General features: G+C 43.6%; 1 protein-coding gene across 1 annotated transcript in view; it reads right to left on the minus strand.

Annotated features, from left to right (window-relative positions):
* The window catches only part of grm8a (glutamate receptor, metabotropic 8a), a 497,387-nt gene that overhangs the window by 91,648 nt on the left and 380,488 nt on the right, over positions 1-25,251 (minus strand). The gene's annotated exons all lie outside the window — the stretch shown is intronic.

The following is a 25,251-nucleotide window of genomic DNA, read 5'->3' on the forward strand; positions in this document are numbered from 1 at the left end:
GAAATTGTTTAAATCATTCACACTCAACTAAACTTAAATTTCATTTTGATATTGCTTGGAAGCCATTAATTATTTTCACATCAATCATTAACAATTTCATTTCATTTATCCCCCACCCCCTTTTTCTTCCCAATTGTACTTGGCCAATTACCCTACTCTTCACATCCGGTTTCCCACATGCAGACATGGCCAACTGTGTCTGTAGAGAGACCCGACCAACTGCAGACATGGCAAACTGTGTCTGTAGAGGTGCCCGACCAAGCTGGGGGTAACACAGGGATTCAAACCGCCGACCCCCATGTTGGTAAGCAACGGGATAGACCGCTACACTACCTGGACGCCCCTAACAATTTCATTTTTACTTTGAAAATGACAGTGTGAAACATTTTTTCACTTCACAATTCAGGTGCTGTGAAAAATAAAAGTAACTGTATGCGCGACTTGATTTTAAATTGTCAGTCTCGATTTCTCTCTATCTGAAAATGAGATGTGAGGAACTGCATGGTGGTAAAGCTAATACAAACTACTAGTTTTCATCTTTAGACCATCCAACTCTTCAACTAAAAAAGAAAGAAAAAAAAACTACAATTAATGACATATGGACGATAAAAGGGCAATTACAGAAAGCTGCATCATGGGACAGTCGCTTTAATAAATAGGGCATGGGGACGGTCAGGGCTGGAGAATAAGCTAGCGCTAGAAACCAGATGGTTCACAGTTTGAATCCTGGACCAGCTGGCAAAACTATTTCTGAGGTGCCCTTGAGCAAATCCATTCACTTCCATCGCTCCATTGGAGCTCCTCATTGTTTGACACAAGGTTCTGTGGTAACAGTGGGTGAATATTGGGGGCTGGGAAAGAGCATATGGCCATATTATGGCACGCTGTCATACTCTATGTGCTCCCACCAAAACTTCCAGCGAAGTCCGACTCCCCAATTTGGACTTCAGGAGGAAACAATTGTGGAATATCTGAATGGAAATGACACTTTGTGTGTGTGTGTGTGGGGGGGGGGGGTGGAAATGTAGCATGATCAAGCAAGACAAGAGGTTATGATGTGGACAGAAAGAGAATAACGTTGTATGTTTCTGGGGTGTGCATAGCCATTTTGAGGGGCTGTTGCGCCCCCCCCCATTTTAGGTGTCACCCATCAGCATGTAGCCCAACCTAATAAGGACATTAAACTAACAAAAAAAAAGAATTTTAAATTTATATTACTACTACTTTTGGCTGCTCCCATATTGATTGATAAAGATTAATGAAATAGCTCACTGTTGCAGATATACCTAGTTTCTTGTGAACTAGTTTAAGCAGCAATAGGATTTTGCGTGGGTGGCATGGTGGTGCAGAGGTTAGCGCGGTTGCTTCACAGCAACAAGGTCCTGGGTTTGAGCCCCAGGGTAGCCTAACCTTGGGGATCCCCCTGGGTCATCCTCTGTGTGGAGTTTGCACATTCTGCTCACGTCTGCATGGGTTTCCCCCGGTTTCCTCCCACAGTCCAAAGACATATAGGTCAGGTGAATCAGCCGTACTAAATTGTCCCTAGGTGTGTGTGTGTGTGTTTGTGTCGGCCCTGTGATGGCCCGGCGGCCTGTCCAGGGTGTCTCCCCGCCTGCCGCCCAATGACTGCTGGGATAGGCTCCAGCATCCCCGTGACCCTGAGAGCAGGATAAGCAGTTTGGATAATGGATGGATGGATGATTTTGCATCTTGAGCTCAACACTGCCATCCATCAATTTGATTGAAAATGACGTGTCACAACATTTCAACATGGCAAAACGGTCCTTCATTTAATTACTTGTTATAGACAGCAGAAGCTACGTACATCATTCCAACTTTGAGGGAAAGTTTTTGAAACAACCCCCCCCCAAAAAAACCCACAATATTCAAACTTCAAACATAAACTCTTTGAACGCAGATGATTTTGAGTTGATAAAAGTAGATTTGGCAAATTCGAGTCATTGGAAATTTAATACACTTTATTGTATCATCTAAAAGCAAGTATTTGATTGTACTCATATATCTCATATCTACATGGATGAACACCACGGCATGTCTGGATAACAGTAATATAGCATTTCCGTGTATGAAATTTCCAGAGACAGTAATATAAAGACAGTGCCAGGCAAAGTCATACTATCATTCTTTTCAATCCAATTCCACTTCACTTCTCTAGAGCTTTAACAAAGTGTTTGTCACAATGGCATTTTACAGACATACATACAACTTAGAGGAAAAGAACTTAAGGCATCTGTTGAAGTTTGGGGTCTCAACACATCAGCTCCGACAACAAGAAGGCTATAACAAGAAGTCCTATTCATACGACTCGTGTATGACAAATTATGATGAGTTTTTGTGCGAGCTTTCCTACCATCCCCAAGTACTGCAGCCTGCAAACCCCATTTGTGGCCATAAAAAAACCTCCCCCCCAACCCACACAAATATGTAAATATGGACTGTTTCATATTTCAAATGACTGCGCAGCCTCCTCAAAGCTTCACAACTGAAATCAGCCTTATGTGACAGCATAATATAAGGCAGTTCTGTGCGACGCGATGAAAACGTGACAATCTGCACATTTTTCGGGAAGCATATGTGGAGATTTTTATTCAGAGGGAATTCCGTTCGGCATACCATTCGTCGTTCATCATTTCCACAACTTCAAAAGACTCAACCGGACCCCTCACACAACGTCAACGAAACAAAGTTTGGATGCATGTCACATGGCATTGCTTTGCTTCACTTTATTTTTTTTAGGATGAGCCGCTCCATCTCTGTGTCCCATGGAGGCATGCCTATCAAAAAGCAACAAAAGTTCGGATGACATGGTGATATAATCTGGACTAACTTTAGCAATGATGGGCTACTTATATTTATGGGGCCACAATAGCAGAAATAAAACAATTATTTTTTTCTTTCACTCCAGAGGGGCAACTCAGCCAAAGAGGGCAAATGAGCTGTTGCTCGTGCACATCCGGCCTTGTGCCCGGCCTTATAGTGCGTTTACACTGATAATCCACAACATTATGACCACTCACAGGTGAGCCGAATAACACTGATGAGCTTCAAACAAGGGCACATGCAGGGAACAATTTGTGCCGGATCCCGCTGGAACAGCATCCGGGACCTCCCAGATTGGGACCGGCACCTATTTGGTTTGATCCAGCACCTCCCTTTTACCACTATCAAAGTCTTCAAATAAATGTTGTGTAATATTTAATGTTTTCTGTTCTATCATTCTTTATTTCCCATTGAAGTTACTCATAAATCGCTTGTTTGCCCATTTTGGATGCATTTTTAAAAAGAGAGCGACGTCAGGTCACTCGTGCACGTCACGTGAGCTAATGTCACTGCGATCTGAATTAGGATACCCTCAGCAATAAGGAGGAAACTGGTAAAATGTCAAAAAGACAATCAAATATGTTGAATTTCTTCAAACCAGTAGCTCAGTCAGACTCTAAGCAGGCCAAAGTTGCTTCGGCAGCTCAACAGTGTGGCGATAATGGCACTGTCGATAGTGGTGAAATGGAGTGGAGGAGATCGATAGACAGACAGACAGACAGACAGACAGACAGACAGACAGACAGACAGACAGAACAAATCACTTAGTTTGGTTTCTTAGTCTGCTTGCTTTTCGTGGTTGTAAATAGAAATGTAATCACTATTTCCATTTCCCCCCCATTGTAGCAATCCACAGACAGAAGCAAAATGGCAGTGAGAGAGAGAAAGACAGGCAGAGAGAGAGAGAGAGAGACCCCCCCCCTCACTAATTTTGAGTGATTATTGTGAATGCTCGGATTAACTACAAGCGTACACTCAGTAGAGTGCAGATCTCCACCAGGTGTATCTCTCCTTCTCCGGTACTCGGACTTGACACAAACCACCCCTTTTTTCGCCTACTGAGAAAAGGAACCCTTATCAAAAGACTTAAGATGTGTTTAACCGTCGCTGTTTTCATGATAAAATGAATGAAGGCGAGGGACTTTAATTCATAATAAAGTAATGAAACAATGGTAAGAGAATATAGCTCAGCCATGGTAAATGTTTTATTGTCACTACTGAGATGATTTCCAGCTGTGACTGTGATTAATCCTACTCTTGAAATTGTATTTTTATAGCAGAGTTTTAACATTGGAGTCTATGGCACTTCTGCGTCTAACCCCCCGCATGATGTCTGTTAAACAAACATGGCGGCAAGGTGAATAAAGTGAATTATTTTTGGTCCATGCAGTGTTCCTCCAGTTCTCCTGTGCTAAAATCAGCAGTGAATGTTTTGCTGATTCATACCCCAATACATCTTTTGACACTGTCGCTGTCCTATCTAAGTCAACCGTGTGCATGCGTGCAGCAACAGAGAGCAGCTTTGGTCGAGCAAGCTAGAGAGTGAATGAAAAGAGGGAACGAGGAAAGCGAGAACAAATATTTTCCAAAGGATTTTAATCACTGCAAACAAGAGAGGTTCTTGATCATACGGTCATAACTGTGCACAAAACATTTCGGGCTGATAGGTCCAGTAGTTTGTGAGATTAGCGGCAGAGACAGACAGACAGACACACACACACACACACATACATTCCCCTTCAAGCTACTGCCCTGCCGAGATAATAGTTGTAAATAAATAATGTTTTGTTTGTGATGACAGTTTTGTTTGGTTTTGTTTAGTTTTAACAGCTAGCACGTTGTCCAAATTCTGCTCCAGGCACCGTGGACTTTTTTCATGCGTTCCATGACCTTTATCCCCCCATCGACTCGCCATAACAGCACCCTCTCTGTGTTCCGGCACCTCCTGATTTACAAATTAGGCACAGGACACATTTCAAAGTCTGGGTAGATTAGATGGTAAGCGAACAATAGGTTCTCATGGTAAACATGTTGGATGCAGGAGAAATGGGCAGGAGTAAAGACCTGAGTGACTTTGACAAGGGCCTCATTGTTATGGCCAGAAGACTGGGTCAGAGCATCTCTTAAACAGCAAAGCTTGTGGGGTGCTCCCGGTCAGCAGTGGTGAGTACCTACCAACAGTGGTCCGAGGAGGGACAAACCACGAACCGATAGCAAGGAGTTGGGCACCCAAGGCTCATCAATGAGTGAGGGCATCGAAGGCTATCCCATCTGGTCTGAACCAACAGAAGGTCACAGTGGCACAAGTCACAGTAAATTTTAATGACGGTTACGGGAGGAATGTGTCACAACACAGTGCTTCGCACCCTGCTGCGTATGGGGCTGCATAGCCACAGACTAATCAGTGCCCATGATGACCACTGTCCACCGTCAAAAGTACCTACAATGGGCATACAAGCATTGGAACTGGACCTTGGAACGGTGGAAGAAGGTCACCTGGTCCGATGAGTCCCATTTTCTTTTAGATCACGTGTGCGCCATTCACCTGGGGAAGTGATGGCACCAGGATGTACTGTGGGAAGATGACAAGCCGGTGGAGGGAGTGTGATGCTCTTGGCAATGTTCTGATGGGAAACCTTGGGTCCGGCCATTCAAGTGGAGGTAGGTGGCAAGTTGATATATGCCACCTACCAAAACATCGTTGCAGACCAGGTAGACTCCTTCATGGCAATGGTATTCCCTGATGGCAGTGGCCTCTTTCAGCAGGATAATGCATCCTGCCACTCTGCACACATTGTTCACGAATGGTTTGAGGAACATGATGAAGTGTTCAAGGTGTTGTCCTGGCCTCCAAATTCTCCAGATTTCAATCAGATTGGGCATCTGTGGGATATGCTGGACTGACAAGTCCAATCCACGGCGTCTCCACCTCACAATTTACAGGACTTGAAGGTTCTGCTGCTAATGTTTTGTTGCCAGATACCACAGGACACCCTCAGAGGTCTTGCAGAGTCCATGCCTCGGTGGGTCGGTGCCGTTTTGGAGGCACGAGGAGGAGCAACAGTATATTAGGCAGGTGGTTATTGTGTTTTGACTCACTGTATTTAGCTTATTCACAAAGTAAACGTCATCTTCTGACTCACTCTGATGCTGATGCTGACACATTCTGTCAATTACAGTCATCCTTCCCCTACCCCTCCCCTTTTCTCTCCATCTCGCCATTTTCCTTAAAGTCAATATGAGCGGAGAAACGAAACAAGGAGAGGATAAAAGCAATAACGTCAAAGATGTCTAAACCTCCCCCAGCCTGACAGACACAGAAGGGCGACAACACGGAACAACAGAGAGAATTACTGACAGAGAAAGATGGGGCTAAAACAGGAGAATAAGCAGATTGACATAACGCTCCCATGCTGTGGGGTTCGACGTGAGTCAGACCGACGTGAAAGAGAGGGTAAGGAAGAAAAAGAAAGGGAGGGAGAGGTAAAGCAAGGGAAAATCCTAAAAACTAACCCCCCCCCGAAAATAGTTTGTAGGATGGCTTCATACCAATAAAACTTTCTGAGTTCGGCTGAAACAGAGCGATGGAAAGAAATGGAGAGAGAGAGAAACCATTATGGGCAACTCAAAAACCTCTCCACTGAATAAAGATGGGAACAGATGAACAGCCTGATGTAGAATAAAAAGAAACAGACTGAGAAATTAGGGAGTATAAGCCTACAAGAATGTGAAAAATATTGTTCCCAGTTAGCTAGAGAAACAGTGAGATGGCATTAGAGAAAAAAGAGTGAAGTATTTTGGTTGTTTTTCTTTTTTTGGGGGGGGGATCAGCGATGCAAGAGAACAAGTATAAAAGCAGATAAAAATACATAAAAGTATGTAAGTAACAAAAGCCAGTAGGACTTTTAACAAGTCACTCTGATGTTTCCCAATTTTCCATTGAGACAATGAGGGTAGATGGCACGTATTCAAACCAGTAGCTTCTGGCTGCAGCACACATTAATAAAACATGACGGTGTGTCTGTGTCTGTGTCTGTGTCTGTGTGTGTGTGTGTGTGTGTGTGTGTGTGTGGGCGCGCCAGGTTTTGGCCAACAGGCTCCCATCTGCACAGGCCATACTTCTACAGCATTGAAAGAAAGAAAGGATAAAAACAAGAGGGGGGGAAGTAGTGAGATAAAGGGAAAACCAAGAGTAAAAAAGATGGGGGGGATAGAGAGACTGGCAGGCAGTGAAGGAAACATAAAGAATAGAGGGAGTAGAGAGAAAGAATGAGAATATGAGTCGGGGGAAAAAAAAAACAAAGGACAACAGAAAGAGAGGAATCATGAGGCCTGAACTCATCCCAGAAAAAAAAAAGTTTCTCGGCTGAAACACTGGTGTTAGGGGAGGTACAAACTGGAGCCCAAAAGCCTGGGGCTCCATGCCGCGTTGTTTACCCCCCCTGCCCTCTCTCTCTCCCTGTCCTGTGGCAGCGCCTGTCTCAGTCTGTTTCCTGTCGGGTAAAATAAGGTGCAAGTTACTCCTGCCCACAGCGTCTGTCTCGCCACCCTTTTACCACCTATCAGTACTTACATCATTCACCCTTGGGCCTTCCATAAGGGGGGAAAAAGGGGGAAGCTTTCTGGGGCCCAGCCGCTGGGAGTGGGGGGGTATGAAGGCCAGTAATGATAATGGCACTACTTGTCATTGAGTGTGAACTGGCTAAACAGATGGACTGTAAAGACATTGTAAAGGACTTGGTATCCAGTCAGACAAGGAAGATGGCTGTATAAGAGGCAAAGATGAGGCCATAAGACCTTTGTTTACCTTGGTGTGTTTAAGTGTGTCAAATAATTATATTATGCTGTGTGTGTGTGTGTGCCTATGTAGCCCTCGCTACTGAGTAAGTCTCTCTCAGTTTACAAGTATGTGTTTACGATTCAAGAGATTTTTATTTCTCCAGGGTGTCTCCCCGCCTGCCGCCCAATGACTGCTGGGATAGGCTCCAGCATCTCACGACCCTGAGCAGGATGAGCGGTTTGGATAATGGATGGATGGATGGACATATACATACAAGTAGGTATAGTGAGATGCTATTGCATCAAACTCCCATGCAGTGCACAAAGCAAGTACAAGAAATTATAAAAGCTAAGCCATAATTAAAATATAGCAGATAAAAATATACAAAAATGAGCCAAAATTTAAAAGAAATATACAGAATATGCAAAAAAAATATAAACATGGTTAAAAAAAACAGTGCAAATAAAGTGACAACAGTATTCGTGTACTTAAATGTATATTGTCCTTCAGTCCTTCGGAGTTTGTTTATTGTTCATTGTTCAGGGCTCTGATAGCCTGTGGGAAGAAACTCTTCCTCGGTCTCTCAGTGCATGATTTTTGGCAGCGCAGGCACTTGCCTGATTGCAGCCGCACAAACAATCCATTGCTGGGGTTATTGGAGTCCTTTACTATCCCCTAGCTCTGCTGCTTACGCACCTCCTGTTGTATAGGCTCTGCAGGGAGGGGAGCGCAGTACCTATAGTGCGCTCAGACAATCGCACAATCCTCTGCAGGGCCATCCTGTCTTGACAAGAGCTGTTCCCATACCAGGCCGTTAAGCTCCCCACCAGGATGCTCTGCACTGCTACAGAGTAGAAGGATACCAGGACTTTCTGTGAGACCTTAAATTTCCTCAGCTGTCTTGAGGTAATACAGGCGCTGTCTTGCCTTTGCTGTCACAGTGTCAATATGTGTAGTCTATCTTTGGGCTACACAATATATCGAAAATGTACCTTCATCGTGATATCCATCCATCCATCCATTGTCTTAACCGCTTATACTGCTCTCAGGGTCGCGGCGATGCTGGAGTCTATTCCAGCAGTCATTGGGCGGCAGGCGGGGAGACACCCTGGACAGGCCGCCAGGCCATCACAGGACACACACACATCCATTCATTCCTAGGGACAATTTAGTACCGCCAAATCACCTGACCTACATGTCTTTGGACTGTGGGAGGAAACCAGAGCCCCTGGAGGAAACCCATGTAGACACGGGGAGAACATGCAAACTCCACACAGAGGATGACCCGGGATGACCCACCAAGGTTGGACTACCCCGGGGCTCGAACCCAGGACCTTCTTGCTGTGAGGTGACTGCGCTAACCACTGCACCACCGTGCCACCCATCGCGATATCAACATGTACAATATGCATATCGCAAAAGATTGCTTGAACCGCAATAAATGGTATATGTATGTGCCATGCAGTCACACTCTGCATATCAATAAATTTGGCTGATCAGATGGAGCCCTACTGCCCTAGATGTAGATGCGAGCGACTGAGGTTAAGTGTATGGCGGTAGGTAGAGCATCAGCGTCGTGATGGCTGAAGGGAGAGAGCTGAACACTAAGGAAAATGTGGGCGATGAAGAAGAACTCGTGGCTAAAAAGAACAGCACATCTGTTATTTGGCAATACTTTGGATACAGGAGAGACGACGTGTTACAAACACAGGTACTATGCAAGTCATGCCGAACACTTGTGGCAACTACCAGAGGAAACACAACTAATCTCCATAGCCACCTACTACACAACCTCAAAGAACTATACGAAGAGTTAAAAAAAATCTGACATTAGCCAAAGCAAAACAAAAAACAAACCCCAAACATCAAGTCAAGCAGCAGCAAAACTGTCCAACAGACATTAATTCTTCAGAGTTTTGCAAGTGTAATTCCTTGATGAAAAAACATCAAAACGCCACAAAGAAATAACAGAGGCCATCGCACGTTATCTGGCTGAGGACACGATGCCTGTGAATACAGTGAGCAGAGAGGGCTTTGTGAGTCTGATACACAAGTTGGACCAAATTATTTTTCCCAAGTCACTAATCCACAAATGTACAACACATGTCAGAAGATGGTGAAGTCTGAACTGAGTAGAGTACTACGTGTTGACTTTGGTGCCCCCTTCTGGAAAAAAAGGCAAGAGTATCACTTGGCTGATACCGCCTCAGCAACAACAAAATATAATGTAAAAAAGAAAATTTTAACATTAGTTTATCTGCAAAACTAGTAAGACATCAGTTTTAAATTGAGACTGTTATGTAATCAGTTATAATATAAACTCCTAGTAGATGCTTTAAATAGGGCTCGCTGTTGTGTTGAAGTGATGAAGAGACTGTATTGCCATGCAACCAAGTTGGTGGTATTTGCTCATTGTCAATATAGCGGCTGCAGCCAGGTGCATTTAAAAAAAAATAAAACCATGTTGCTGGAATGAAAATAATGCAATTCATTTTTTTTTATTCAGTGTGCATAGGCTGTTCATTGTTTGGGGTCTGTGTTAGCAGCAAACCTAAAGCAGAAAGACATTAAAACTGTATACTTCAATATTTGTTTATTTATTGCGAGTCATATCGTCATCGCAATATTCAACAACGTTATCGCATATTGCATGTTTTCCTAATATCCTGCAGCCCTAGTCCATGTTAAGTCCTCAGTAATATGCACACCGGGGTAATTAAAGCTGCTCACCCTCTCCACTGGAGTCCCGCCAACTTCCAGTAGGGTTAAAGACTTCTGATGCTTCCTGGCATAGTTCATGATAAGCTCTTTAGTTTTGTTAGCTTTTTCTGTTTTTTTTTAGGGTAAGGTGGTTGGTCCAGCACCACTGCGACAAGCCTGCCACCTCTTCAAGATAGGCCCCCTCGAGGCTCGGTTTGAGGCACGCTCATTTGCCAGTGCAGCGTTGGTACTCACTGTTGGGGATCATCTCTTCTTATAGTCCAGTAGTGTGCAGACCCTACCACATGTGCCTAGAGTCATGTTGTTGGGACTGCAATTCCCCTCTGTCCCTGTAGCATAGCTTCACAACCTTTATATCCTTCCTTAGCCTGTAGGATGCCTCTTTATAACACTCAGTATCTCCACTGACTAGTCTTGCATTGTATGCTGCAGTGCAACATTGAGAGCGACCAAAATAGATCTGTCGACCCATGGTTTCTGGTTGGGGAAAAAGTTTTCCCTAACAGATGGAACAACATTGTCTACCACGGTTGCTATGATGCGAGTCACTAATTCTGTAAACTCACTGATGTCGTCAAAGCTGGATTAGAACATATCCCAGTCTACATCACTCAGAGCAGCCAGAAATGCAGCCTCTGATTTGGTAAACCAACGCTTGACCTCTCATGTCACTACCTCTTCCCATACCATTCCTTGTTTATATCCCGGCATCATTAAAATGGCAACATGGTCTGATTTGCTGAAAGGCGGGAGAGATCTAGCCTTGTACCCATCCCTAAAGGGTGTGTACCAGCGGTCCAGTGTTTCTTCCTTCCTGGTAGGGCATTTTATGTGCTGAAAAAGGCTCGGCGTAACTTTCTTGAGGTTTGCCTTGTTGAAGTCCCCCTGCCACAATGAGGGCAGTGGCCGGGTGCTTGGTCTGTAGTCAAGTTAAGGTGTCATGTAGGTCAGATAAGGCTCTGTCCATGTCCGCTTACGGGGGAATGTACACGGCTGTAATGATGGCTGACTTGAACTCCCTAGGGAGATAGAATGGGTGACATAAAATTGTCAAGAGTTCCAGGTGAGGAAAGCAGGATGAATAGAGGGTTTTAATATTCCCGGGATTACACCACCTATTATTTGTCATGAGACAGACCCCCCCCCCTTGGGATTTACCGGACTTCGTTGTTCTGTCTTATCTTTGCGGAAGACAGAGCGATATTCAGATGGTTGGATCGCTTGGTCCGGCATCGAGGGGAATAGCCACGTGTAAGTCAGGCAGAAGATGTTGCAGTCTCTGAAGTCTCACTGGAATGTAATCCTTGCCCTTATGTCATCTAGCTTGTTCTCCAAAGACTGGACATTTGCGAACAGGATACCAGGCAGAGGCAGATGGTTAGTTAGCCTGAGCTCTCAGTCTGTTTCCTTATTCCAGCACACCTGCCCCTATGCTTCTTTAACTTCATTGCATCTGGGACCTCGATGTTGCTGTTGTCCTGACAGACCTCCTCTGGCCATGCCGAGGTAACAATTTTCTGGTTGTAAGCTCTGTTTAGTTAAGTCTAAGCCGATATCCAAGAGTGCTGCAGCTGTAAGATATCACTGCCATCGTAAGGGGAGTAAAAGGGTTAAATAAAGCTAAAAAATAGTAATAATTGGGCACTGTCTAACCGGAGCTGACACGATGGTGTCTGGACTCAGCCGCGCCAACTTACTAGTGGCTGTAAGAAACTCTCTAAGTGAGCGAGAGCATGCACATGTGTTGATATGAGTAAAGGAGATGTTTTTTTGGGGGGGGGCATTCACTGGACCTTCTCAGGGGCACAGACCTTTTTTTTTAGGTGGGTCTGTTCACCCCTCCCTCCCCTCCAAAACATCTCTCGCTCTCTAAATTCATTTATTCACCAAAAATCTCCCCCACCCCTCTCCCGTTCTTCGGGCCTGGAATTATATCATTAGGACCTCTTGTCTGAGGAGAAGAAGAAGAAGAAGAAAAAAAAAGGTGGGAAACAAAGCATGATACTTTCACGGACAAACACAACAGATAAGAGAGGACCTGATAAACAATGCAAGATGGGAGAGGATCCAAATCCAAATGATCCTCTTTGGCTTGGGCATCTGTTTCAGATCCGCTGCGCTTTTGTTGGCTGACGTGTGTGTGTGAGAGTGAGAGCGAGAGAAAGAGAGAGAGAAGCTGGACGATGAGAGAATTGACTGGTGATGTTCTTACATAAAACATGTCACAAACAAGCAAATGTGAGCTAAAATCACCGTTAAGAACTTGCCAATCTCCACACACACCTGCATAAAGCAAGCAAACAAACAAACACACACACACACACACACAGATGAGCAACAATTATATTTATGAAGGTGCCGTCCACCATGGGTAAAACTGAGATTTAAAAACAAACCTCAAGACCCTCTTCTGCTACATACTGCATTCCACAGTCCCAAAATGTTCATAAATGAAACGTGATCTGTTCAGGACTCCTTGTTTGAATGCTATTTCACCCCGATGACGCCACCTTAAACTTACTCGAACTTTAACCCTTAACATGAGCCTTACCCTTACCTAACCTTAACCCTTATCTATTGCTATCTCCTGGGTGAAATAGCATACAAATAGTGTGTCCTATAGCTATTATTTTGTTGACATAGAATAAGTAAAAGTATACTCTAAGAGTGAGCTGGTGGTGGCATCACACCTGGCTTGAAGCTGAAACGTCCACCAGCAGCATCATATAGACACGACACTGCAGCTAGCTCTTTAGTTATCTGCGGTATATTCGCAATTCAGTTAGCTCAAGAACCGACCCAAAGGGGTCTTTATAGTGAATGGTCCATGGATGCCTGAATTCATCCGAGCGTCAAGCGGCACAGGAAAACACACTTGGAGAGAGAAGAAGGTGCACAGATTGGATAAAATGCATGTCTCATTTAGCCCACACGCCTGGATGAAATGATAAAATCGCTGCAGATCAGCCATGTCGTGCACACACACACATGCCCGCGTGCGCACAGCAATCAGTAAACGCTGGCAGTGGACGTCGGCCTAAGTCGGCCGGAGACCATCCCTTTCCGCTCTGCAAAAGGATGTTTTTGAGCCCCATTCGTCTTACTTTGTTCCCAATGGTCAGCCAAGTGGCCAGCTTGGCCTGGTCAAAGACAGAATCCACCATTACACCCGCTAACACCTCCCAGATGGAACGAGAGAGAGGGACGTGAATGAGCAAAATATTGATGCGAGAGGAACATGTGAGACGAGAAAAAGGGCAGAGAGGAAGAATGACAAGAGAGGTGCACATTGCTATCGTTTTATCGCCCGGGCCTACACAGATATACAGCCAGCCAGACAGGCATTCTTACAAAAACACAAATTTTTCACAAAGAGTCAGTGTGTTGCACAGCCTTGCACGGCAACCTAAGGAAGCGAATTTGATTAACATTGTTTTTTTAACTCTGTAATGGAGTCTTAAGGTAACCTGAGATATACTGCACATCCACAACTGCAGATTCTATCAGACTTAAGAAAAAATAGATTAAGAGAATGAGAGAGAGTTAAAGAGAGAGAGAGAGAGAGAGAGAGAGAGAGAGAGAGAGAGAGAGAGAGAGAGAGAGAGACAAGGAGGAGGAGACAAAAAGACAATGACACCAAAGAGAGAAGGAAGAGGAGATATTATCACGGGGTGAAAATAGCAAAAAGAAAAAGCAGGAAACTTTACCAACACTACCAGAGGGCAGAGGGACGGACGGACGGACGGACGGACGGACGGACGGACGGACGGACGGACGGACGGACAGACAGACAGACAGACAGACAGACAGACAGACAGACAGACAGACAGACAGACAGACAGACAGACAGACAGATGACATACGTATGTGACATTCTTGTGTAAGAACTGGGGTTGTTGTGAATCGTCTAGTGTGTTGTTATAGTGTTGTGTGCCTGTCACATCTCATTCTCAACAACCTTCACCGCTGGTTAGCAGAAATGCGAACAGTAGAGCCGAGCGCATAAGTCTCTCCCTGCCAGTACATAGCCTCTCAGCAAGCCCTATGTAGTGCCTCCCTGTGGCGACACACGGTAACTGGGTACACCTTGGACCCTGGCTGAACTACAAGGGACTCGGAGGAGGTCTGGCCCCTAGAAGGGCGGTACGCAGACCCACCGGTGTGTGCATATTACCTGATGCCCACAAACCAGCCCCCAGCTATGGGTTAAATAGTGCCACTGTCTAGTGGATACCCCGGGAGAGGAATAGGCCACGGGCGTAAACCCCTACAGAAAATCAACGTCCACAGTGCTGTTGTGTTTTGCTTTTATTGTCCTTTTGTATCTGTTTAAGTCGGTGGTGTTGTGTGCGCGCTGGCATCGTGTGTGGCTGCCGCTTCTCCCTCTCGTAGTGCCCCCTTCCCATCCACCCCTGTATATCTGTGTTATGTTTATCTGTTGTCTTGTTTCACCACCATTTATTGTAAAGCGACTTTGAGTGTTAGAAAAGCACTATATAAGACTAATTTATTATCATTATACATTAGAGATAGAAAGCTCAGAATTGGTTAAAATAGTGTTTGTTTTCCCACAATAAAGCTGGGAATTGTAAATTATTGATTAGCACATGGACTAGCATCTGTGATATCAGGGCCTGGCAACTGGAAAACACACAACCACATTGTGAATAGCCTCGATGTGTGCATTCAAGGCTTTAGTGATCAAGCATTACGTCAGAATTTAGACCCATTGTTTCCTCTGCACTGATTTATTTAATTCTCTAAACGTTGTTGTTGGTAATATTTTGATTTGGTTATATTTTTTTAGAAGTCCTCGATAAATCAGATATTGATAACTGTAAGTGCAGAAACGGGGATAACACATGCAGAAACCCACAGAAGCCCCATCCAAATGTCTAAGTAAAATTGCACATTCCCGGGCACCATGTCGAAAGTTAAACTGCAACCGACTGAACCTGCACCCCACTTCAACCCTTGGGTTGTTGTGAGGAGGGTGTGTGGACACCCAGCAGGACTAAGAACAAAATCTGTCAAAAGGGCGGATGAGTTCCTCTGTGAACCAATGGTCATCCATACCTGGAGAGGAGATAGGGACCACCAGGTACTCCCCCTACTGACACACAATGATGACTCAACCGAGACTTGTTGAGGCATCAGCTGGGCTCCTACGACCTCCATAGGTTACGGAACTGATGATGATGATGATGATGACATGCACTCACAAACACACATCCATCTGTATGATCTCCACTAGCTTTTTTGTCTGTTTATATCGTTGTACAGTGTGTGTGAGTGCATGGGTGAGGCACAAAAATATTTTCTGGCATAATAAGCTTGTCTCTAGGTCTTGATTAACCTTTAAAGGGAAATACAATGGCTTGCAAAAGTATTCATACCCCTTGAACTTTTCCACATTTTGTCATATTTCGACCACAAACATAAATATATTTTGTTGGAATTTTATGTGAAAGACCAACACAAAGTGGCACACAATTGTGAAGTACAAAGAAAATTGTACATGATTTAAAAAAAAAATTACAAATAAAAAACTGAAAAGTGCAGTGTGCAAAAGTATTCAGCCCCCCCGAGTCAATACTTTGTGGAACCGCCTTTTGCTGCAATTACAGCTGCAAGTCTTTTGGGGTATGTCTCTACCAGCTTTGCACATCTAGAGACTGAAATTTTTGCCCATTCTTCTTTGCAAAACAGCTCAAGCTCAGTCAGATTAGATGGAGAGCGTTTGTGAACGGCAGGTTTCAGATCTTGCCACAGATTCTCAATTGGATTTAGGTCTGGACTTTGACTGGGCCATTCTAACACATGGATCTGTTTTGTTTTAAACCATTCCATTGTAGCCCTGCCTTTATGTTTAGGGTCGTTGTCCTGCTGGAAGGTGAACCTCCACCCCAGTCTCAAGTCTTTTGCAGACTCCAACAGGTTTTCTTCCAAGATTGCCCTGTATTTGGCTCCATCCATCTTCCCATCAACTCTGACCATCTTCCCTGTCCCTGCTGAAGAGAAGCACCCCCAGAGCATGATGCTGCCACCACCATGTTTGACAGTGGGGATGGTGTGTTCAGAGTGATATGCAGTGTTAGTTTTCCGCCACACATAGCGTTTTGCATTTATGCCAAAAAGTTCAATTTTGGTCTCATCTGACCAGAGCACCTTCTTCCACATGTTTGCTGTGTCCCTCACATGGCTTCTGGCAAACTGCAAACGGGACTTCTTATGGTTTTCTTTTAACAATGGCTTTCTTCTTGCCACTCTTCCATAAAGGCCAGATTTGTGCAGTGCACAACCAATAGTTGTCCTGTGGACAGATTCCCCCACCTCAGCTGTGGATCTCTGCAGTTCGTCGAGAGTCACCATGGGCCTCTTGGCTGCATCTCTGATCAGTGCTCTCCTTGTTCGGCCTGTAAGTTTAGGTGGACGGCTGTGTCTTGGTAGGTTTGCAGTTGTGCCATATTCTTTCCATTTCCGGATGATGGATTGAACAGTGCTCCGTGAGATGTTCAAAGCTTGGGAAATCTTTTTTTTTATATCACTTTAGTTTTTATTGAAGTTTTTAGGTCAATACAAACATGGCATCCGTATTCAGAAGTAAACATTGAATTATCTACATTTACTTGCACACAAGCCCAACAGGACAACTCAAAACAAACAAACAAAAAAACACACAAAAAAATGAACTACATGAGCTTCCTGTGGGTCTAACTTTCCAGTCTTAAGTGTTGTCATGAATTATGTTGTCGCGTGTTTGCTCCTTAAACCATGTCCATTTCTTCGACTGGTCTTCCATCCGAGGTACTGTAAGTCTCAATCGATGAGTCAGTTTTTCCATTGTATGAATGTCTTCCACTATTTCCATCCATTGTTCTTGTGTGGGGGCGTCCACCTGGCACCATTTTCTTGTGATTGCCTTCTTAGCCGCAATCAGCAGTATCTTAACCAAACATCTATCACTTGACCCTATATCGTCGTTTTTAAAATTACAGAAATAGAGGGTCATATAGCTCTTAGGGAAGTCATATCCAAGTACCTTTTGTATTACATCATGAACCATCTCCCAAAACATCGCTAGCTTATTACATTTCCAAAATATATGCGAGTGGTCTACATCCTCTGTTCCACATTTCCTCCAGCATGACAGTTTGGTGCTGGAGTATCTATTTTTGATTTTTGGTGTAATAAAAAAACGTATCAGATTTTTCCAGGAGAATTCCCTCCATATCCGCGAACTAGTGGAGGATTGATGAACTTTCCACATATTCTGCCAGTCCTCCTCTGTAATTTCTGTGCCAAATTCTAATTCCCATTTTTCTTATATATATTTAGTTGAGTGTTTATTAGTTGTGAGAGCTTGATATAGTACAGATATAGTCCTAGATTTTCTCCCTTTATATGCGTTGATTATAATTTGAATCACACTGTTCACCTCCATGGAGGGTCCTCTCCTGATACGTTTGTTGTAATAATCCCTTAATTGTAAATATCTAAAGAAGTCTTGATTCTCCAAATCAAACTTGTCTTTTATACCCTGAAAACTCTCCATCTCCCCTTTTTCCTCTAGAGTGCACCATGCTGTGATTCCCCAGTTAACCCACAGTTTAAAAACTGTGTCATGCCTCGCTGGAATAAAGTCTCTATCATATGCTACCCATCTCAATAACTGTATCTCATCTTGTAATTTGTTGATTTTAATCAATTTAAACCATAACTCCAGTGTAAATAATGTGACTGAATCCATGTGGGTTTTTGTTTTCTTGTATACTTCTTTATCCCCTAATATATTCTGGATAGGGTACCCACCATATTCCCTTTCCATGACTTTCCACTTGGCCATGTAATCTTGCCTACACCAGTCAACAGCATATCTCAGCTGGGCAGCTTTGAAATATTCTTTTAGATTTGGTAAACCCATACCTCCCTTTTCCTTTGAGAGTTGGAGAGTTTCATACCTTACTCTGGGCTTCTTCCCTCCCCAAATAAATCTAGATATTGTCCTATCCCACCTATCAAATTGAGCTTGAGTCACCTCTACAGGCAACGATTGGAATAGGTAAAGAAGCCTTGGTAGAATATTCATTCTAACTGTCTCAATTCTTGAGCTGAAGTCAAGTGGCAGAGTGGACCATCTATCAATATCCTTTTGCATCACATCGTTGATCTTGCCGTAATTTGCTTTATGTAATTTAGACAATTCCTTGGTAATGTAAATTCCCAAATATTTGATTTTGTTTAGATTCCAATTAAAGTCAAATTTTCCCTTGAATTCTGTGGTTGGAGTATAATTGAGAACTAGCACCTGTGTTTTTGAGATGTTAATTTTATATCCAGATAAATGACCATATAGTTCTAGTAGCTTCATTAGTTGAGGGAGTGATGTATGTGGTTGCTCAAGATAGGCTATGACATCATCAGCAAATAGCCCCACCTTGTGGACAGTGCCATTCACTGTCACTCCATTAATTCCTTCATTTTGGCGAATGGCCTCCGCTAAAGGCTCAATGAATAACGCGAACAGTGTCGGAGACAAACAGCATCCTTGTCTTGTCGACCTCTGCAAAATGAACTTGTTCGTTAAACTCCCGTTTATTTTAATCCGAGCATTAGGTTGTTGATATAATGTTTTAATACACTGTATTGACTTATTGCTGAACCCTAGTCGTTCCAATACTGCATACAAAAAATTCCAAGACACCCGATCGAATGCTTTTTCTGCATCTAAACTTACTAATAGTGTAGCTTGTTTTCTCTTACTCGCTTGATCAACAATATGCAATGTCCTTCTGATATTATCATGCGTTTGTCTTTCTCTCATGAATCCTGTTTGATCTTCATCTATCAAATCACCTATGAATGAGTTTAACCTTTTGGAGATAATTGTCGTATATATTTTATAATCTACATTTAATAATGAAATAGGTCTGTAGTTCCCACAATATTCTTTATCCTTTTCCGGTTTTGGAATGACTGTGATTATTGCCTCTGACCATGATGGTGGTATCTTATTATTGTGAAGTGTCCAATTGAAGGATCTCAGAAGTATCGGTGCCAGCTCTTCCCTAAACACTTTGTACCATTCTGCAGGGTATCCATCGCTGCCCGGGCTTCTATTGTTTTTCAAAGAATTTATTGCATCTATCACCTCTTCCATCTTGATGTCAGCTGTTAATTTGTTGGGAAATCTTTTTATAGCCTAACCCTGCTTGAAACCTCTCCACAACTTTATCCCTGACCTGTCTGGTGTGTTCCTTGGACTTCATGATGCTGTTTGCTCCCCAATATTCTCTTAACAAACCTCTGAGGCCGTCACAGAACAGCTGTATTTGTACTGAGATTAGATTACACACAGGTTGACTCTATTTAGTCATTAGGTCAACATTCGATCATTCAGCAACTTCTGAAGGCAATTGGTTGCACTCAGAGAAAAGAGGGCTGAATACTTTTGCACACCGCACTTTTCAGTTTTTTATTTGTAAAATTTTTTTTAAATCATGTATACTTTTCTTTGTACTTCACAATTGTGTGCCACTTTGTGTTGGTCTTTCACATAAAATTCCAATAAAATATATTTATGTTTGTGGTCGTAACGTGACAAAATGTGGAAAAGTTCAAGGGGTATGAATACTTTTGCAAGCCACTGTATGTGCAAATTACATTAACCTGGACAGAAGGACAGACACACACACACACACACACACACACGGATAACAGCCCACCTGCATTTAAATCAATATGCCCATATTCCTCCACTTTCCATCGTATATCCATTCATTCATTACTACAACTCCACCGCAATGCCCTCTCCACCCCTTCCATCCATCCATCATCCCTCTAGCCATCATCCATCCATCCACCCACCCACCTGTCCATCTGTTTTCATCATCTGCCCCTAAACCTAGCCATTAATTTCTCCCTCACATCCCTCCATCCACCCTTTCGGCCCTCTCCTCGATCTGTCCCTCATCTTGCAGCAATGTACGGTGCTCGTGTAGCACAGCTCACACATCACACAAAAATCATGCTGTCTATGAGTGCGTTTCTGTGTGTGTGTGTGTGTGTGTCTTTCTGTGCATGCACATGGGTGTGTCTATCTGTGTGAGGCATGCGTGCGCTCATATACGTGTGCGTACTTTGTGTGTGTGTGTGTGTGTGTGTCTGCTTGTGTGTAGCTGTCTGTCAACAGATTAGCAGTGCTTGCATATTTCTGTCTTTGAGGCAGAGCGGTATCACACTGTACCTGGTTGAATCTAATCTCAGTTGACAACAAATCTTCCTGAACGAATAAAGTAGAGAAATATACTTGATGTCAAAAGCCGCAGACACAGGAATTTAGGTGAGGCTTACGACATACAATAACAACTTATGCCTCTTTCCTCTCAATTCTCATCTCTATTCAGCTTCAACCTCTTTATTTTTTGACGTCTGACTACTTGTACCGATACTTTCTGGCTTTCTGTCTGACTGTCGGCCTATATTATGTTCTATTCATTGACTTTCTGTCTTTATATACAGAAGTTTTTAGCCATTTCGTGTCTTTTTAATCCTTCTGTCTTTATGCCTGTCTGTCTGGATTCTCGAGCAGGTACATCAATTCTCGAGCTTCTACACAGACATCGAGTACTCGATAATCGTGTGGTGCTCGATGTCACGGGCACTTGGTTCCCTGTTGGAGTCCTTGGTAAACGAGAGGAAGGATGGCGACACCAGAAAAGGGTAAATCAATCAATTACCGCACGTGTGTTTGCTTTATTGTTGTATTTCTCTGTGCAAATTTTCTTTCCCAACTGTCGTTGTGATGAAATAAACACGCAACAATCGTGAGTTGTAGAGAGGTTTCTCCAGGATGGCTTTAAAGAGAGACTGACGTGCCCTTTCTGAACACATTTTTTAACATAAGATAAGATATTTAATGTTCAAACTGATAAACTTTATTGTTTTTTGCAAATATTCACTCCTTTTGAATTTGATGCCTGCAACATGTTCCAAAGAAGCTGGGACAGGGGCAACAAAAGACTGGGAAAGTTGAGGAATGCTCAAAAAACACCTGTTTGGAACATTCCACAAGTGAACAGCTTAATTGGAAACAGGTGAGTGTCATGATTGGGTATAAAAGGAGCATCCCCGAAAGGCTCACTCGTTCACAAGCAAGGATGGGGCGAGGTTCACCACTTTGTGAACAACTGCGTGAGCAAATAGTCCAACAGTTTAAGAACAACGTTTCTCAACATACAATTGCAAGGAATTTAGGGATTTCATCATCTACAGTCCATAATATCATCACAAGATTCAGAGAATCCGGAGAAATCTCTGCACGTAAGCGGCAAGGCCGAAAACCAACATTGAATGCCCGTGACCTTCGATCCCTCAGGCGGCACTGCATTAAAAACCGACATCATTCTGTAAAGGATATTACCACGTGGGCTCAGGAACACTTGGGAAAACCATCGTCAGTTAACACAGTTCGTCGCTACATCTACAAGTGCAAGTTAAAACTCTACCATGCAAAGCGAAAGCCATATATCAACAACACCCAGAAACGCCGCCGGCTTCTCTGGGCCCGAGCTCATCTGAGATGGACTGACGCAAAGTGGAGAAGTGTGCTGTGGTCTGACGAGTCCACATTTTAAATTGTTTTTGGAAATCATGGACGTCGTGTCCTCCGGGCTAAAGAGGAAAAGGACCATCCAGATTGTTATCAGTGCAAAGTTCAAAAGCCAGCATCTGTGATGGTATGGGGGGGTGTTAGTGCCCATGGCATGGGTAGCTTGCACGTCTGTGAAGGCACCATTAATGCTGAAAGGTACATACAGGTTTTGGAGCAACATATGCTGCCATCCAAGCGATGTCTTTTTCAGGGACGTCCCTGCTTATTTCAGCAAGACAATGCCAAGCCACATTTTGCACGTGTTACAACAGCGTGGCTTCGTAGTAAAAGAGTGCAGGTACTAGACTGGCCTGCCTGCAGTCCAGACCTGTCTCCCATTGAAAATGTGTGGCGCATTATGAAGCACAAAATACGAAAACGGAGACCCTGTTGAGCAACTGAAGTCGTACATCAAGCAAGAATGGGGGACAAATTCCACCTACAAAGCTTCAAAAGTTGGTGTCCTCAGTTCCCAAATGCTTATTGAGTGTTGTTAAAAGGAAAGGTGATGTAACAGTGGTAAACATGCCCCTGTCCCAGCTTCTTTGGAATGTGTTGCAGGCATCAAATTCAAAATGAGTGAATATTTGCAAAAAACAGTTTATCAGTTTGAACATTAACTATTTTGTCTTTGTAGTGTATTCAATTGAATATAGGTCGAAAAGGATTTGCAAATCATTGTATTCTGTTTTTATTTACGTTTTACGCAACGTCTGAACTTCATTGGAATTGGGGTGTGTAGATATTTAGATAGATAGATAGATAGATAGATAGATAGATAGATGGCAAAACGTCGTAGCAAGATCGATAAAGTCTCAGCAAAATAGCACAAACTCAAGCCAAGTAGCTAGCAGGAGGGGGTGAAAGAATGGCTTCTCCGTGGTTTTATAGCATCTCGCTACGGACACACCCTATATGCAAATTGACTGGTGTCTACGTATCCACCGGCACAATTTGACATTGGACACCATCTACAGTCAATCACAGATCTCTCTCGAGTGGCCACAAACGCACTGTTTTGGCCACCGAATTTCTCCGTGGTCACATTCCAACTCGGAACATAGCCTATCAATAGGAGTTTTCAGATTTTGATGTCAGTATCACTTTACCATCGAGTCTGTCATATAATACACTGGGCTACTACACTAACACAGCTACACAAATTGATGCCGTTTAAAAAATAGATTCGAGCAAATATGACTAGTTTCATTTTTAACTTGGTTAGGCTTACTTATGATGACCAGGTTTCACCGAATTTACAGGAAGAAAAAAAAACAGCCACTAAACACAATAAGATCACTTAGTGAGAAATCACTTTGTTGACTGAGCTTCGTCGGTAACAATAAGGTGAAAACATCATCGGTATCATCCATACTTCATCACTGCGTAAGGTAAGACCAAGTGTTATCTTCATATCACATCATTAACTTTATGCTTGCTCTATGTGCTGAGACCAACCCCATCACAGTTGCATAGTCTTTTAATTGATGCAGGACACCACCTCCCGCTCAACCCCCACCCCCCCCCGACTACTTGAGAACTCGAGTTTTTCAGGGAAGGAGTACTCGAGTTGTAAATTATGCACTCATGCAACCCCTACTGTATTCACAAGTACCTAGGAGATGATGTAACTCTCAAGTGAGCGCTGACATGGGAGCTAATATCTTTATCCATGTCCTGACAAGATGAACCTATCAGTGGCTACAATAGAAAACATCAGCCGATGTCAGGGATTAACTGATCTAACTCATGGGCGCCATCATTATGAACCTCCTGAAGCTGTTCAGCTGAGTGTGTATGAGGGCAGGCATCCCTTATACCCCAAAGCTTCACGAGGGACAAAAGCAGCCACCAGTAATTTATTTTCTATTGTTAGGTTTACATTATGATGGTGCACAGCGAACCGTATGTTCCATGTTTGTAAATTGGGCTGCGGCGCATAATTTGGCCACCCCCAGCGCTCGGTCAAGAGTTCAATTTTCCCAACTTTTGCCATCATGCTGTAATGGAACAACGAACCGGATGTTGATTTACTAAGGCAACATGGATGCTGAGTGGCTGATCAGTTTGCTGGGGGCGCACAATTTTTGTTGTATGTTGAAAAAAGTTAAGACTACCGCAGCATTAATAAGAGACATGATGCTTAGAGAGCTTTCATCTCTGACCTGAATTCGTCAAGTGAGTCTATTACTTTTGATCAACTTTTTGGGGAATAAACCGCCCATCCATAGTTATGCTAATGTAGAATGAAGCTCTCCTTCCATCCTCGTCCGTGTTTTCTTTTTTGGCGGACTCCAAGGACAAGGCCATTACCATGGTAACGTTCACAAAACTGCATGCCACCACCACTGTTGCAGCTAATCCCATATGAAGCACAGCATGACAGTTTTTTAAGGTAGCCATATGGGAGTCAGCAATTAGGAGCAGCCATCGCCATGGCAGCAGCGTGGTGCCAGCACCAAGAGCGACCAATTTGTGGCAGAGATGAGATTAACTTTATGAAAATTAGCGATGACTTGCTGAAGCTAGAACCAGATGTAGACAGGGTTTTCTTACTGCTGTAACATCTTCAGTACAAACTTGATGTCTGCAGTGCAGCTTAATCGACCCGCCCTGCCGGCGACAACTGCGAGAAGCTAGCCAGCTAGCTTCCACATCGTCTGCTGGTGCTCATGACAGTTTGGGTGTGAATGCAGGCCCAGGCTTATCCTGAGGCTCCTTTCCTGACCGAGGCCTACTGAGTTAGGCCCCTGACAACCAGAAGGAGGCTCGGCACTATGTTCCCGTATACCAGAACCATCTCTCTTTACAGCCACTTTCAGCAAATTCAAGCCAGCTCTGCCACTGTTACCTAAGGGTTCTGCACCCATCATCTCTACACACTCCCTAATGCTTCCCCATCATATTCCACACATCTCCCCACATCTTCATCTGCATTACTGCATTGCTACCAAATTACCAGAGTTTGTGTGTGTGTGTGTGTGTGTCTTAATGCAGCAGCGATCACAAAGCTTCGTTAGAGTTTCTAACTTTTCTGCTAGTCTATTTGTGTCTTACTTTGCTTATTTGTCTCGTCTGTTTGTCTGTCCACTACCTGTGTCTGTACCTGACCATTCTTCATAAAGTTTCACTGAGCATGCAGCACAAGCTTAAAGCCAATGTGATGCGTGTGGAAAAAACTGATTAAATCCCCACCTTGGTCTGGCAAGGTCAGGTGGATTTCATGTTATATCATATATCATAACAGTTCATATAT

This window comes from Lampris incognitus, chromosome 3 (assembly GCF_029633865.1).
Source record: "Lampris incognitus isolate fLamInc1 chromosome 3, fLamInc1.hap2, whole genome shotgun sequence".
NCBI lineage: Eukaryota > Metazoa > Chordata > Actinopteri > Lampriformes > Lampridae > Lampris > Lampris incognitus.